Source organism: Lissotriton vulgaris, chromosome 2_1 (assembly GCF_964263255.1).
Source record: "Lissotriton vulgaris chromosome 2_1, aLisVul1.2, whole genome shotgun sequence".
Classification (NCBI taxonomy): Eukaryota; Metazoa; Chordata; class Amphibia; order Caudata; family Salamandridae; genus Lissotriton; species Lissotriton vulgaris.
Genome location: NC_141687.1, coordinates 1,468,430,783 through 1,468,444,995, shown reverse-complemented (window position 1 = coordinate 1,468,444,995; position 14,213 = coordinate 1,468,430,783). Strand labels below are relative to the sequence as shown.

Here is a 14,213-nt window from a genome sequence, read left to right as displayed (position 1 = left end):
ACATGGTTACCTTAACAGTTTTAAACTCATTATTCAGAAATTTAAGTGATTTTTCCTGAAAAATTCAGGACACGTCTACAGGACCAGGAAGGGACCCGTTTCAATGTCCATTGCTTATATCCTTTCAAAATGTGAGCAGTTTGGTTTAAAAAAAAATCACATCCCCGAACACAGAGCCGCAGTACACATTTTATATGCTAAAATAATTAAAACAGTTGAAAACGATTGTATTAAACATTTCCACTTCACCCATCAACCAGGTATTGCAGTCCCTTTAGGAATGGTTCACTTCCCCACCATGGGAAAACAATGTTGTTCAAAGAAAGAAGTAAAAAAGAAAGCGCTTTCACTGGCAAACTCTGTAAAGTGGTTCTAATACGTGTGGATGTAAATAACAATCTGGCCTGTCTGCTGACCACTCTGTATTGCTTAATTTAGGTATTTCATTTTTTTTCTCTCCGTCCCGAGGTTTTTCTTTGGAATTATAAAACGGTCAGTAAATGTGGAAATATCCAGCCAGTGTCCACCCATTTTTGATCCATTTCACAGAGAAACAAATAAAGAAAAGGTGATGCAAGAGAGAGTACATGAGAGCTCTTGAAATCAGAACTTAAGCAGGAGCGAGACAGACCTTCTCTGCCCTTCACAGAACGCAGCCGAGCCGTCCTGCAGCATAACAAACGCCTAGCCTTCCTGCAGCATAACAAAGGGCAGAGGCCGGGTGGCCTCTTTGACTCCAGGCAGGTCAAGTGCAGGGCCATTAGGTAGCGCTTTCCCGCGCTAATGGCCCTGCCACAGACAGGAGAGAGAGGGGAAATTCTTTTGTCCCCTCGTCCCCCCCCACCCTTGTCCCCCGTGTCCCCCCCACTCCAAAATCTGGGGGGGATATGTCCCCCGCGTCCCCCACACTTCCTACGCCCATGGTCGGGGTGATGACTTCCTAAGCGTACTACGAAAAGAGCAGGAAATGCATTAAAGAACTTGCAGGGAGGGGTAATCTCTTTGCCTGAAGTATACTTCCTTCCTCGTCTTAACTTACAATTATATCTGCCACGTTTCTCCGTGAAAGAATCGTCCATTAGTTTGCCGAGCACTACCGGCTTCAATGTTTTTGACACGTACTTCCGATCACGTGATCGGGTATTCCTTAAAGTGCCAGCGCCTTCTCACCTTTGTAGAACTTTATTAAAGGGCGAAAAGATGAACATTAACACGCAGTTCTCGTACCAGACAAGCCTCCCGTCTTAAATGAATGTCTCACTGTTCTTACTATCTCGAGCTTTATTGATGGCCACAGCCACAAATGTAGACTCACAGACCACAGACCGGTCTTATCCTTGATACAAACAGGACGCCTCGATATCCATTTTGTCCCGCATAATGCACTCTGCTATTCTGGGAAATATATAAAAACTCACCAGGCCTAGCTACTCATCATTCCCCCTGGCACGGTACCAACTGATGGTCAAGTGTCCACGCGTAGCGTGTGCAGACCGAATGTGCATACCTAACAATGGGAGTGCCTCTCAACATCCATCGGTTTATTTTCATATGCAAACGTTGGGAGAAGGTTAAGGGCCCTAGGGCTCCCTGGTTTTCCTGATGACACCACCAGTTCACGATCAATCATCGTGGGGTGTACTATTCAACCCCCCATTTACAACGAAAAGTTTGCAGCTTGCCAGTAATATTCGATGCCTCCTTTGACAGGTACCCTTTCTCAGGGAATCCCTTTAAAAATCTCAGAAATCTCATTCAGGCCATTGACGGCGGTATTGTACTTCATAATCAGTAATGCCTCACGCTGTCCCAACCTCAACTCCATATCCCCACCTCGGGGGTCCTGTTCAATTTTTGAGATAATAGTCCAGCGTAAATCCTCCTCTTTGTGTTGTTTTAACTTCCAATGTTGGACCAATAGTGCATTCGGCACCTCTCTTCTTATTCGGGATTTATGCTGCGTGATCCGCTGGCGTACCTCCTGTGTGGTTTTCCCAATGTATAATTTGGGACACGGGCACATGATTCCATAAATCACATTTCTTGTTTGACAATTTGTAAATTTGTCGTGTTTCCAGTGCATTTCATCAAAACTGAATACTTCACCTTTCTCCGTTTGGGCGCAGCATGTACAATTCCCACATTTATGATGCCCCGTTATTGCGGGTAACCCCAGCATTCCTCTTAATGTGGGTTTGATTTCATGGGGTAAGGTTGCCCGCACAATGTGGTTCGCCACACTTTTTTCTTTTTTAAATGCGAACAATGGCGGTTCATGAAAGTTGCCATGTAGATTTTTTACCAGATGCCAGTTCGGTGTTACCATCTTCCGCAGTTGGTGTGAGCTAGGGCCAAACGTAGTCACACACACAATCCTCTTTAGGTCAGGTCGTTCCTTCTTTTGTAACAAAGTTTCGCGAGGAACCCACCACGATCTTTGCATTGCATGTTTTAATAGTTTTTTTGGGTAGCCTCTTTCACTTAGCCGTTCCGTCAAACCGTTCGCATGTTTAAAATATTCGTCTTTGTTGGAACAATTTCATCGAATTCTTAGGAATTGACTAAAGGGCAAGTTTTGCTTGAGGCTTCTCGGGTGGTGGCTTGAATAATGGAGGGCTTTGTTCCTATCCGTGGATTTCAGAAATAATGGTGTGCCCAAAGCACCTTCCGTTGCATACACCTCTACATCTAAAAATGTTATCTTTTTATTAGATGCAGTGTGGCTGAATTTGATGTCTTCGGTCCTCATGTTGAGCCATGTCACAAAGTCATTTAGTCTCTCTTCGGTCCCTGACCAGATAAGGAAAACATCATCGATGTATCTGATGTATTTTGTAATGAATTCAGCAAATGGATTGTTGTAGTAAATACTTTTTATTTCATACAGACCCATAAATAATACAGCTAGCTCCGGTGCAAAGGGGCAGCCCATGGCCACCCCCTTGGTTTGAAAAAAGAATTCGGTGTCAAACTGAAAATAATTATTTTGAAGGGCAATCTTAGCGAGTCTCAATATGAAGCTTGTAGGTATTCTGGTAGGTTGTTCTCTTTGATCCAAGAAAAATGTTAAGGTCTCTAATGCCTGTTCCTGGGGGATTTGGGTATACAAGGAGACCACGTCCATTGTACAGACCCCCCAGGATATAGCGGCATAGATTTGCAAATTTAGCGGCACACAAATGGAAATTTAGCGGCACAAAAATGAAAATTTAGCGGCATTATTGCGGCACTTTATTTTACTGTTAATCATTCCTTTTTAGCCTTAAATCTATGCAAACTAATTTAGCAGAGTATTTAACTATGCAATAGGCATTATTAACGGTATTAGAGTTTATTTGCTATATTCTCCTTTGCGGTAACATTCCAGGATCATAGGCTCAGTCAAGCACAGGAAGACCCCAGAGACGCCCCTGACCATGGAGACCCACTGAGCACTGACCATGAAGACGTCAGGGACACCTCGGACCATGGAGACATCATGTCCTCACCCTCTCTTCCAACAACAATGCTGTTACAGGAAAGAGTTTAAAATGACAGCGCTATTAACTGGCCCACTCTGTGAAGTGGCGCTAATGTCTTTGCATGGGACAGAAAACACTGGTCACTTTGCAAACACTATGTCTAGTTGCATGCAGTTATTTCCCATGTATTGTAATGTATCTTGTATTTATTTACCCCTGCCGTCCCGAGGCTGCAGCTCGAACAGAATATGCCAGAGAAAGACCACATTTCCAACAAAATGCTTCTTTCTTTTTTGGATCCATTTCACAAGGCAACGAATGAAGGAGATGAGAACCGCTTGCTGAAGTCACGGGCTTCCTTCAGCAAGCTTGGATGGGGGGCATAGGGCTCCAGGGACCACTGACCAGCAATGCTCTACCCCCCCCCCCCTTAATTCCTGAACATGCCGACGGAACAGAAAATGCCCGAGAAAGATGCCTTCCCCAAAAAATGTTCCTCTCCTATTTTTCATTGATTAAATGTGGGAACGAATGAATGAAACTTGAGAGAAGGCAAGAACCGCGTGCTGAGGTCACGGTTTTCTTCCAGCAAGCTCGGACGAGGGGAGACCCAGGGAGCTGGGTAGGTAGGAGAAGCCCCTGCTGCCCCACAGAACTTTCAAGTACTCGGCTTCCTGGGGGAGGAAGGGTTGTAATTTTACACGTACCGAGCCCTGCGCTCTCCGTAATCATTCCGAAATGTGGCTTTATTTATACAAACAGAAAGAGCACTTTCTCAAGCCGAAATTCAAACACGGCTTTCTCAGAGACTCGCCTCATCTTCCAAAGCGCATGGACCTAAATCCCCTAATGCGGTACAGGCGCGCAGCAGGAGTAAAGAGGCGGCGATTACGGCTGTACAGCGCCACGTAGTGACGTGTGCGCGTACAGCCAATAAGGTGTCACCATTTTTTTTGCTGCCAGCCGGAGTCCATTTTCGCGGCAAAAATGTTAAATATCGCGGCCATCGCACCCTTCAGCTGATTTCGCGATTATTTTGCAAATCGCGAAATCGCGAAATGCTGGAGGGTCTGATTGTAACCATTAATTGGCTGGTCTCATCAAACTGAACCGATGTTATTTCATTCAGGAAAGATGTTGTGTCCTTTAAATGGGCCGGAATTTGTTCAATTAATGGTTTAAGGAAGTAGTCTATATACTTTGCCACCGGTTCTGTCAGTGATTCGCACCCTGATACTATTGGGCGCCCTGGTGGGTCATTTGCGTCCTTGTGTATCTTCGGAAGGACGTAAAATCCCGGTATTCTTGGGTTCTTGTTTTGGAGAAACTCAAATTCCTTAGGGCCCAGGATCCCTAGATCATAGCCCTCTTGAAGGATGGCAAAGAGCTTATTTGCAGTTCTCTTGTGGGGTTATTGCTGATTTTTTTATAGCAAGTCGGGTCCTCTAATTGACGTCTAACTTCATTTTTATACTTGTTGATGTCCCAGAGGACTACCGCTCCCCCCTTATCCGCTTGTTTGATCACTAGCGATTTGTCATTCTTGAGAGAATTGATGGCGTCTTTCTCATCTCTTGATAAGTTATAATTTATGTACTGTCTCTTCTTGTCGAGGGCTGATATACCTGACAATAACGTCCTTTCGAAAGTTTGTTGTGTGTCTCTGGTGCGTCTAGAAAAAATGTTTTAAGGTGTATTTTGCGGCAAAATTCCGTTGCCTCCAATTTCATTGTCACAAAGTCCGTTGGTCTTATGGGGACAAATGACAATCCTTTTTCAAGAACAGCTATTTCTGAGGTGGTAAGCACACGATCTGACAGGTTAAATAGTGGTGATGGTTTTAACTCCTGTAATACTGTCGTCTGGTCCTCATCTCCCATAGTTGGTAATTGGAGCGTGACCTGCCTCTTGCTCGCTGGCGGCCTCTGGCTAAAAAAGGCTGGGGGTTCTGTTGCTGATTGTGCTGATTCCCTCTATAACTCGAATTGCTCCTTGTGTCGTTTTTATCAGTCTCTCCACCTGATGAGGAGGCCGTGTCTGAGAAAGTCAAGAATTTGTTCCTTGAACGTCCTTGATTGTCCTTAAAGAACTGTCTCTGATTTTGTTGTGTGTAAAAATCTTTTGTCCAATTCAAATTTGTTCTCTTTCTGGGTTACTGAGTAGTCCTTAAACTCTAGTATTTCCTTCTCTATTTTTTCCAGAAGCCCTTTTGCGTCCGAGATCAGTTGGTTATTTTGAATTTCCGTTTCCAGAACTGAGATTTCTTGCAGCTGTTTTAAGGAAATCCTGTGCACTGTTTCAACAGTCAGGACCATTAAGTCCCTACTGCAATTTGTTTCTATCCCACTAAAACCTTTTTTGTACTCTGGGTCGTCCACAAACACCATGGGTGTATTTCTAATTTGTAATCCCGAAGGGATTGTGCTCGCACGCAAATGTTGTAGCAAGAAATGGCCGTGTAAATCGGTCCTGATCTGTTTTTTCCGTAACCTGATCAGTCTGTCAGATTCATTTTGTGTCTTTGCTGTTAGACTTAAAGTGGCAGAAGCGAAAACCGGTGGCAGGCTAATCAATTTCTGGATGTGTTCCTCGCTATATGCAAATGTGTCTCTCTCTGACATATTCTGAAGTCAACAATAAACAATACACAATTGACAAGACTGAAACAATATGCACACCCACACAAGACAACACTTAGTGTGAAAATAACCCTGAATGTGGGAGGTGTAATTCTACCCCCTATAGACCTCGCGAGCCTGCGCCCGCACTAAACACAGAAGAACAACACAGGGTCTAGGCTCTTGCCTGGCCTTGGCCCTGGTGTCCTGTGGAGCTGCGCTGCCCCAGCCTGTGACCATGACTCTTCCATGCAGCTGGTGGAGAACTTGGGGGGCCCAGGACTTTGGAGGATCGGCCCTCTGCTGCTCGTCCATTGCCTGGGGAGCATTCAGCTACCACCTACTGTGGTGCTCCCTAACACCTGCACGGGGGAGCCATCCGGCCTCGTGTGGTGCTCCCTGGCCTTGATCTCCTGCTCAACACGTGGGATCCTGAGGGGTCATGACTTGACCAAAGGCTGGGAAGGACACTGCTGCACCCCCGAAGGACAACCCTGTGACTGCCCTGTGGAATAAACCAAGATCTACTCCTGTCGTGGATATCATCGGTGGCGGGTACTCTGACCTTGTCACCCGATCCTTCATGGCCTTTATGCAAGAACTTAAATCAGAAATTGGCTCCCTTCAAACAGAGGCACAATCTTGCGTCAGGGAGCTCAGGAGAGATGTCATGGAACTTAGAGGAAGAGTGGATGACCTTGAAAAGACAGTGGACGCTCGCACGGAGGACCAAGAGCAACTTTGGCAGCATCTGTCCATCTTGGAGGAACAACACATCGAACTTCAAATCAAGCAGGAGGACTTAAAAAACCAGGACCACTGCAATAACTTGCGCCTAAGGGGAGGGACCCCGTTGGGGCTAAGGGCTCGGACATCATGACCTTCGTGGCAGACCTGCGCAAGAAATTAGAGGGGATGAAGATGCCTCCCGCTGGCACTTGACCACGCTCACCGCGTGTCTGGTACTCCTGGTCGCCTTGGGCTTATCCCCAACATACTGACCCGGGTCCACTTCTTTACAGAAATGGAAGCCATCCAGCCTGTTTAGTACACTTGAACAATTACATCCTTATCTGAGACCTGCCTTACTGTAATACTCACAAGTCTCCACAACAATGGTCAATAATGCCAACAATGCCGTGCCTCCGCCAAGGATACCCCAGGGCCAGCCCGCTCCACAGCATGTGCTGGTTGGCGCGCTACCACCATTCAGCGAACTCGCTTGCCCCGCCACCGCTTTGACACACTGGAGGACATGGGTTGGAAGACTAAATACCTACTTTGTCACAACACGAGAGACGGATGGCGCCATCAAATGGTCACTCCTACTCCACTACGTAGGAGAAAAAAATCTACAAATTGGTTGAACACTTGCCCAACACGGGGGCAGTGACCGACTATGACGCAGCCGTGAGGGCGCTCAGTGAACATTTTGACGCGCAGTTAAACCCTGACTTCAAATGCTTCAAGCTCTGCCAGGCCCGCCAAAGCAAAGGAAAATCCATAGACATGTTCTGCTCAAGTCTGCACAAGTTGGCCAGCACCTGTACCGCGGATGACCAACACAAGAAATTGAGAGCGCAAATGATCCAGGTGTGTAGAAACAAAACACTGAAATGCCTCATCCTGAGGCAGCCCAACTTCACCCTGGATGACATCCTCATTCTAGCCAGGTCCCATACCTATCTGCCACAAGGGCCACAGAAATGGACATAACTCAACAACCAGAAAGGACACCCCTCAGTGAAGGTGGAGCGTGTGGACGCCATAAGCAAATGGTGCAAGGCAAATAAACCCAGAATACCGACACATCCCCAGTCCGGTTCCCACTGTGGATACTGCAGATGGGACGAGCACCCCCTTGAAGAATGCCCAGCACATGGACGGACGTGCTTGAAGTATAGAACACCAAATCACTTCACCATCGACCGTAGAGGGGGCCCTAGGGGACCGAACATGTGAGGAAGTAGAGCACCAAGGAGGACAATACGTCACCTATCCCTAGATCAATCGGAGTGACAAAGCACATCAAAGCCACTACCCCGCCATCAACTCCGGCTAGAAGACTACTTACCAGACGATGAGGATGAAGCTTTCCTAATCTTGTTCACAAGAGACCTCCAATAAACAAGAAGGCATCAGCCTACGTGCATAGTGGAGATCTTGGGGTCCAACGTCAAAGCCCTCAGTGCTACTGGGGCATCAGTCAACGTGATGAGCATCCAACAATACTGGCACCTCCAGCTGAAACCATCAGTATTGCCAAGGACCACCAAAATCTTCACGTACGAGAGCCAGACAACGCTACTGCTGAAAGGAAGGATGGCCGTTAGAATAAAGTCGGAAGAGTGAGAAATCACAACTGCAATCCACTTTGTGGACAGGGAAGCCGATACACTGGTCGGGAGCCACATGGCAGTAGACCTAGGGCTGGTATCGTTTGCATGTTATGTTGTAGTGTAGTTTCTATATCCCTGATAGGCTCTGCGCATTGGAATAATATACACTATAGTTTTGGCATAGGACTGGGGTCAGTACGCCTCTATCGAGTACATTAAACTTAATTACTTGTGTGTGCCAGCTAACTCAGAGGTCACTAGAAACTTCTTGAATAAACAAGAAGGGATTCGTTTCTGACAACTGCATAAACATGACAACTTTGTTTCCCTTAGAAACAGTCTCAGAATCGTAGAAACAACAGATAACAGTTTCACTCAGTCAATAGTGCATGCTTAGTTTCTACTGAGTTTACACGGAAATATGTAGATGAGCGTTTCAATAAAAAAGGGTTTATTGAACAGTCTTATTTCTCCTGCAAGAGATATGAACTGCTACAATCGTAAGACAGAATGCGAAGTATAATACGTACAGCGTTAACAGTAAGATAAAATAATACTGCAATAGCATGGTTTGTAGATATGACATATATTCATAAAAATACATACATAAATAACACAGGCTAAAATGTGAATACTCATCTGGTGCTTCTAGCTAGTTCTACCCCAGTGTACCTAACCTAAGTGTAGTACGAGTTAAGAAGTAGGTGCTGTTTTTCTTCCTATAGTCTAGTTGGGCTATAGTTTAGATTGGTGTTGCCAAGATTTGCCAAAAGTCCCTCTAGGTTTTAGTCTACTCCATACCTTAGAATGAGAGAGGTTGGAATCTCTTTCCGGGTCTTGATCTCTAACACCCCGCAAGGGGAGTCAGAAACACTGGAGCTGGATTCTCTGCAAGGAGGATGGCAGCGTCTGGTCAGTGTGTCAGGAGGGGACTCAACTTCCTTCCGAACTTGCCGTGACGAGCCGTACCGTGCAAGTATGCAGCCAAACCGTGGTTTGCCATGGCAGGTGAAGGTATATTTATACCTTGAAGGTATTTAGGAATGCCAGTATTGACATAAAAGTCGGGCAGAGGAAAGTCATGAATGAACCCCTAAGGAATAGATGTTCATGCATAATAAATGAGTTCTTGGAGAAATCAATAATCCAAGCAAGGGGAAGTCCTAAAGGCTTAAGAGTCTGGTTTTCCAAGAACTCGTTGTGACATGGATGGACGGGTGTAGGTGGCCATGCCTGTATTTGCTTAGCATGGATAATGCCTAAATAAGGGTAGGATTTTTATGCCTTTATTAGGGCAATGCGAATTGTGCCTATATAAGGGCGTAAATCTGGAAACCTATATACGGTATCTAAATTGACACACAACACTCACTCCAGTTTCGTATGAACAACATTACAAAATTCTAAACATATCTAAAATATAGCTACACATGAATTGCTAAAAACATGTCTAAAATACATTGTAAAAAATGCATAAAAAATGTTGCTATGCATAAAAATGCAAAGGTGCTGTACATATTAAAGCAATGTTTCATTCTAAACATAAGTTGGCATTGAATGCTAAATGAATGAACATACATATATATATACACATGATGATATAGCTCGTAAATACAGATGAAAAAGCCGAAACCATTTCATGTCAAGTTACATAAAACAATTTCAAAAAGAAAGAGAGACAGTGTAACCTTCCTAATTTATAGCACCTAAGCCAAGTCACTCCCAATTTTAAATCGCCCCCAATAGTTTGTATGGGCGAAGTGTGTGCACACTGGTTAACACCCACTGTCACAGTGTTAGTTCATCAAAGAACTCAAGTAGTCAATACATAAACGCAAACGCAAAGGTGTACCACACAGTTTTTAAACTGCAATACTAATAATCACAGATGTGGATTATCTTGGTTGTGATTTTCTTTATTCCAAAACGGTGTACAATCAAAACAAGGGTTTTCGCAGCCGACGCGTTTCGTCCTCTAGGGACTTCTTCAGGGCGAATTCTTTTGATCATGGATAGTCGTCTAACTCGGTAGATATTTTCTTTCTTTATAGCACAAACGTCTAAAGAGATTTCTTAGGTAATAACACTGTGATGCCACATATATGTTATGTTGTGGGCAAAAGTAGTCCAAAGAAAGTAGTCTTCAAATATTTAACAAGAGGTTTACAGTCATTCCTCTATAGTTGCTATATAGTTTAAAGCTCAGAGGAAGATGGTCAGAGAAACGGTTGTACCAGCAAGGGTGACTCTTAATAAAGTCCTATGCTCCCTATACCATCCTTCTTCGTTCCGCACCGCGTGAAAACGGCTTCCTTCCCGGATTCCAAAGAATTCGCCCTGAAGAAGTCCCTAGAAGACGAAACGCGTCGGCTGCGAAAACCCGTGTTTTGATTGTACACCGTTTTGGAATAAAGAAAATCACAACCAAGATAATCCACGTCTGTGATTATTAGTATTGCAGTTTAAAAACTGTGTGGTGCACCTTTGCGTTTATGTATTGATTACATAAAACAGTTGTTCTTGACAAGGTGACATAGTGTCTCTGAAAGTTGGGTTAGTTGTTTAGCAGACTAACTGCACATAGATGAAAAGCATCCCCTTCAGCATTGGTCGCATCAGCAATGTTCGTATTGGATGTTACCTGTGTGCCTGTTGTTTCCTCTCGTACCTCAGCAGTAGCAATTTGCGTCTATGAGATCTCAATGAATGCCGTCATCAGGATTGGTTGCCGCTGGGGACAACACACAGCATGGGCAGTTACCGGGTCCAGCAGAGTATCGATACCGTAAGCATGACTGATGGGAGTGTTAGACAGATGTCTAGCATGCATTCTTCACCGCAAAGCAGGCAGCGTAGAATAGGTAAGATGCAATCTTACCAGATTGTTCTGAATGACAGAAACCATGTGGTATTTAATTCTCGTAGACAAGGTAAACCCAAAATTTGGATGATGCGCTCACAACACTTCATCTCCAGTAGAGCTTTCTCTATGGTGCTTGGAGTGACGCTGGTGATTTGGCTTGCCATATAGTAGAAGTAGAAGTAGTGGCAGTCCGCCAAACACAGAGTGCACGAAGTTGAGAAGTATTCCGAGGACTGCTTGAAAGGTGCTAACAGTCCTGAACACATGTTACTAAATACATGCACAATACCGCTCGTATCAGACATGTTTAAGATACGTTCTAACATTTCTGAGAAATGTATAGGGCAGTTTGTATACAAAAGGGCTTGTATCTCTGCTGAAGTCCTTGCGACTTGTAGATCATAGGTTTCTTTGGCCGAGGTCAGAGGCACTGTTTGTTGTAAAAGAATGGCTTTCATTCTGCTTAGAGTATCAATTCGTATAGAATGGATGTTCAGTGAAGGTCATAAAGGCAACTCCCTGACTGTCTTGATCTGAGGGAACAAGACTTGCATACAGCAAGTGACCCTGGGTGTAACTTACTAGATACGGAATACCTGGCAACATGCCACAGCATCTGTAATCATTCAACATAAGGTGACTTCCATTCGAAAGTTGGCCAAAAATTGGATTAATCATTGCAGCTGGTGAACCTTGCAGGTGGCAGGATAATTTTCTAGTGGAACCATCACAGGCCCCATGTAAATTAAAACCCTGGCATAGGAGAGAACCGCTTAGTGCATTTTCACAGTTTGTACCGCTAAGAAACACTTCACGCCCCCCACTCCAACATCTGTGTGTGCAGTCGCGGCTGCTGACATTTGAAAGAGGTGGCAACGCAATTTAGCGAGTGAACTCAACCCTAAATACTTTTATTACAGGACCTTGCCATAGAGGGCTTCGAGTCCTGCAAATACAAAATGCTAGAGCCTTCCTCTTCTGAGCGCGACGAGATCCGGGGCCCAGCTCAAAAGGACGGTGACTATTGGGGGAGGGAGGGACGGCATTACAGTCGGCTAAGCAGATTTGGGCACCAAAAAAGACTAGTTCAATCATAAAAGTAACCATTTACATAGCACACACCACACGAAGCACGTTTTCTTGCCGCATTAATATTTTTTTAATCTCTAGCTATAGTTGTTTACATGGAAGGTTTAATCAGCCAGTATGCCATTCATTCAGGGCCAGATAGGGACTTAAAATAGGCCTGGGCACCACAATAGCAGTGGGACCCATTAGGGAGCCAGATAGCTAAAAAGTTGCCCACATTTGCAAATTGGAGCAGTTTTGAACTTCCAAAGAATCACTGTATACATATTTACCAAGGTATGGGAGAATGCACACATCTGAGCTTGCTGCAGTCAATATTTGTGGTAATATCAGAGATAATAATGGTAAAACCGGCCTGCCAGACCCTAAAATAGGCCCACACACTAATTTACAAGACCCCTTCAGGCACTGCCAGACTGGCCTATGGGCAAATCCGACTCTGCATTAATTTCCCATTCACCAGGGTGTTTGGTTGATCTCGTTTTGCAAATCATGACACACTGCATCACAATACATACAAATGGGTAGGCCACGTGTTTTTTCAAAAGAACCTTTGCTAAACAAGCACTGGCCCATCTTGGTAAATAAAGGGGCGGCTGCAGTCTTATGTACCTGAGACTGGGCATGCAGCATCAACAAAATGTCTTCTGTTTCAGACCCGGGCATGGTTGTTTTCCTGTACACCACTCTGTGGAGTTCATCCGGGCACTTCCCCGACTTCCCTGCACACATGCTGTCCATGAACTTCTCGCCACCTGACAGCCACTCATGGCGCACTCATAAAACGTCGCATTGAGCAGCGCCATGGTAAGCCAAATCACCGGTGCAAACAAAGCTGTTGACGTAATCTGACAAAAAATGTGAAGGCCCCTGCAGCGGTTGCCCCTGGGGAATATTTTTGATGGTTTGGGACAGCAGCCTGTTAAGAGTTTCCAAGTTTTGCTGTTCAGGAAGTACCCCGTGATGAGCAGTACCAGGGCAGGGACGAAAAGAAACACCGCTCCGTAGGTGAGATTCTGGTGGCTACATGGACATTTAAAGGCAACTAGAGAAAACATCTGTTGGCCCCCAATCGTCATCAGCCCCATGATGCCATAACCAATTGCGATTTTTCTCTCAACGACGAATTCAAACACCATTTTAAGACCATCCATGATTGAAGCTGCAGAAACCGTGAACCAACTCCAAGTGAAACCAGGAAAACAGAAAGTGCGTGCCGGACTGCTGACTGACTACTTTCGGTAAAACAAAGGCGTGGAGGCTGCAGAAATAGCGCACACAAAGTAGTATTTCCGGTTTTAAAGCAGTACAGCGCAAGGTTACTATAAGTACAAAGCAGTCGCAGCCGGCATTACGGGGGGGGGGGTCGAGCTGCGGAAGGGATGGTGGGGAGGCAGGAGGGGTTTAATGGAAATAATATATATAAAAAATAAAGTAAACTTACCGTCACTGCCGAGACTCACGACTCCCGCCGTTCTAGTTTCGAATTCCTCCAGCCCTGTGCACATCATCGGGAAGGCGGCAGGCAGCCTCCCTCCCCCGCTGTGTTGTTGATTGGTGCGGCCGCTGCCCCACCCGCGTCATTTTCTCTCTGTATGCTGCAGCATACAGAGAGAACAGTAAGAGTGGGCGGAGTTGCTCGAGGGCAGGGGGGAGCGGCTTTCCCACTATTGTTAATGCTGTCTATTTGGGCGGCCTCAGGCTGCCCAAGCAGTCAGTATGAAGAACAGTGGGCAAGCCACTCCCCCCTGTCCTCGAGCAACTCCGCCCACCCCCAACCAGGAACTTCTGCTTTCTCGCCGTGCGAGAAGGCAGAAACAAATGGTAGTTATTACGGCAATAA

At 45.4% G+C, this 14,213-nt stretch overlaps 1 pseudogene; it reads right to left on the bottom strand.

Moving 5' to 3' along the window:
• LOC147732767 (calcium homeostasis modulator protein 5-like) overlaps positions 1-13,524 on the bottom strand; it is a 71,456-nt pseudogene extending 57,932 nt beyond the window's left edge.
• Between the last annotated feature and the right edge of the window lie 689 nt (positions 13,525-14,213).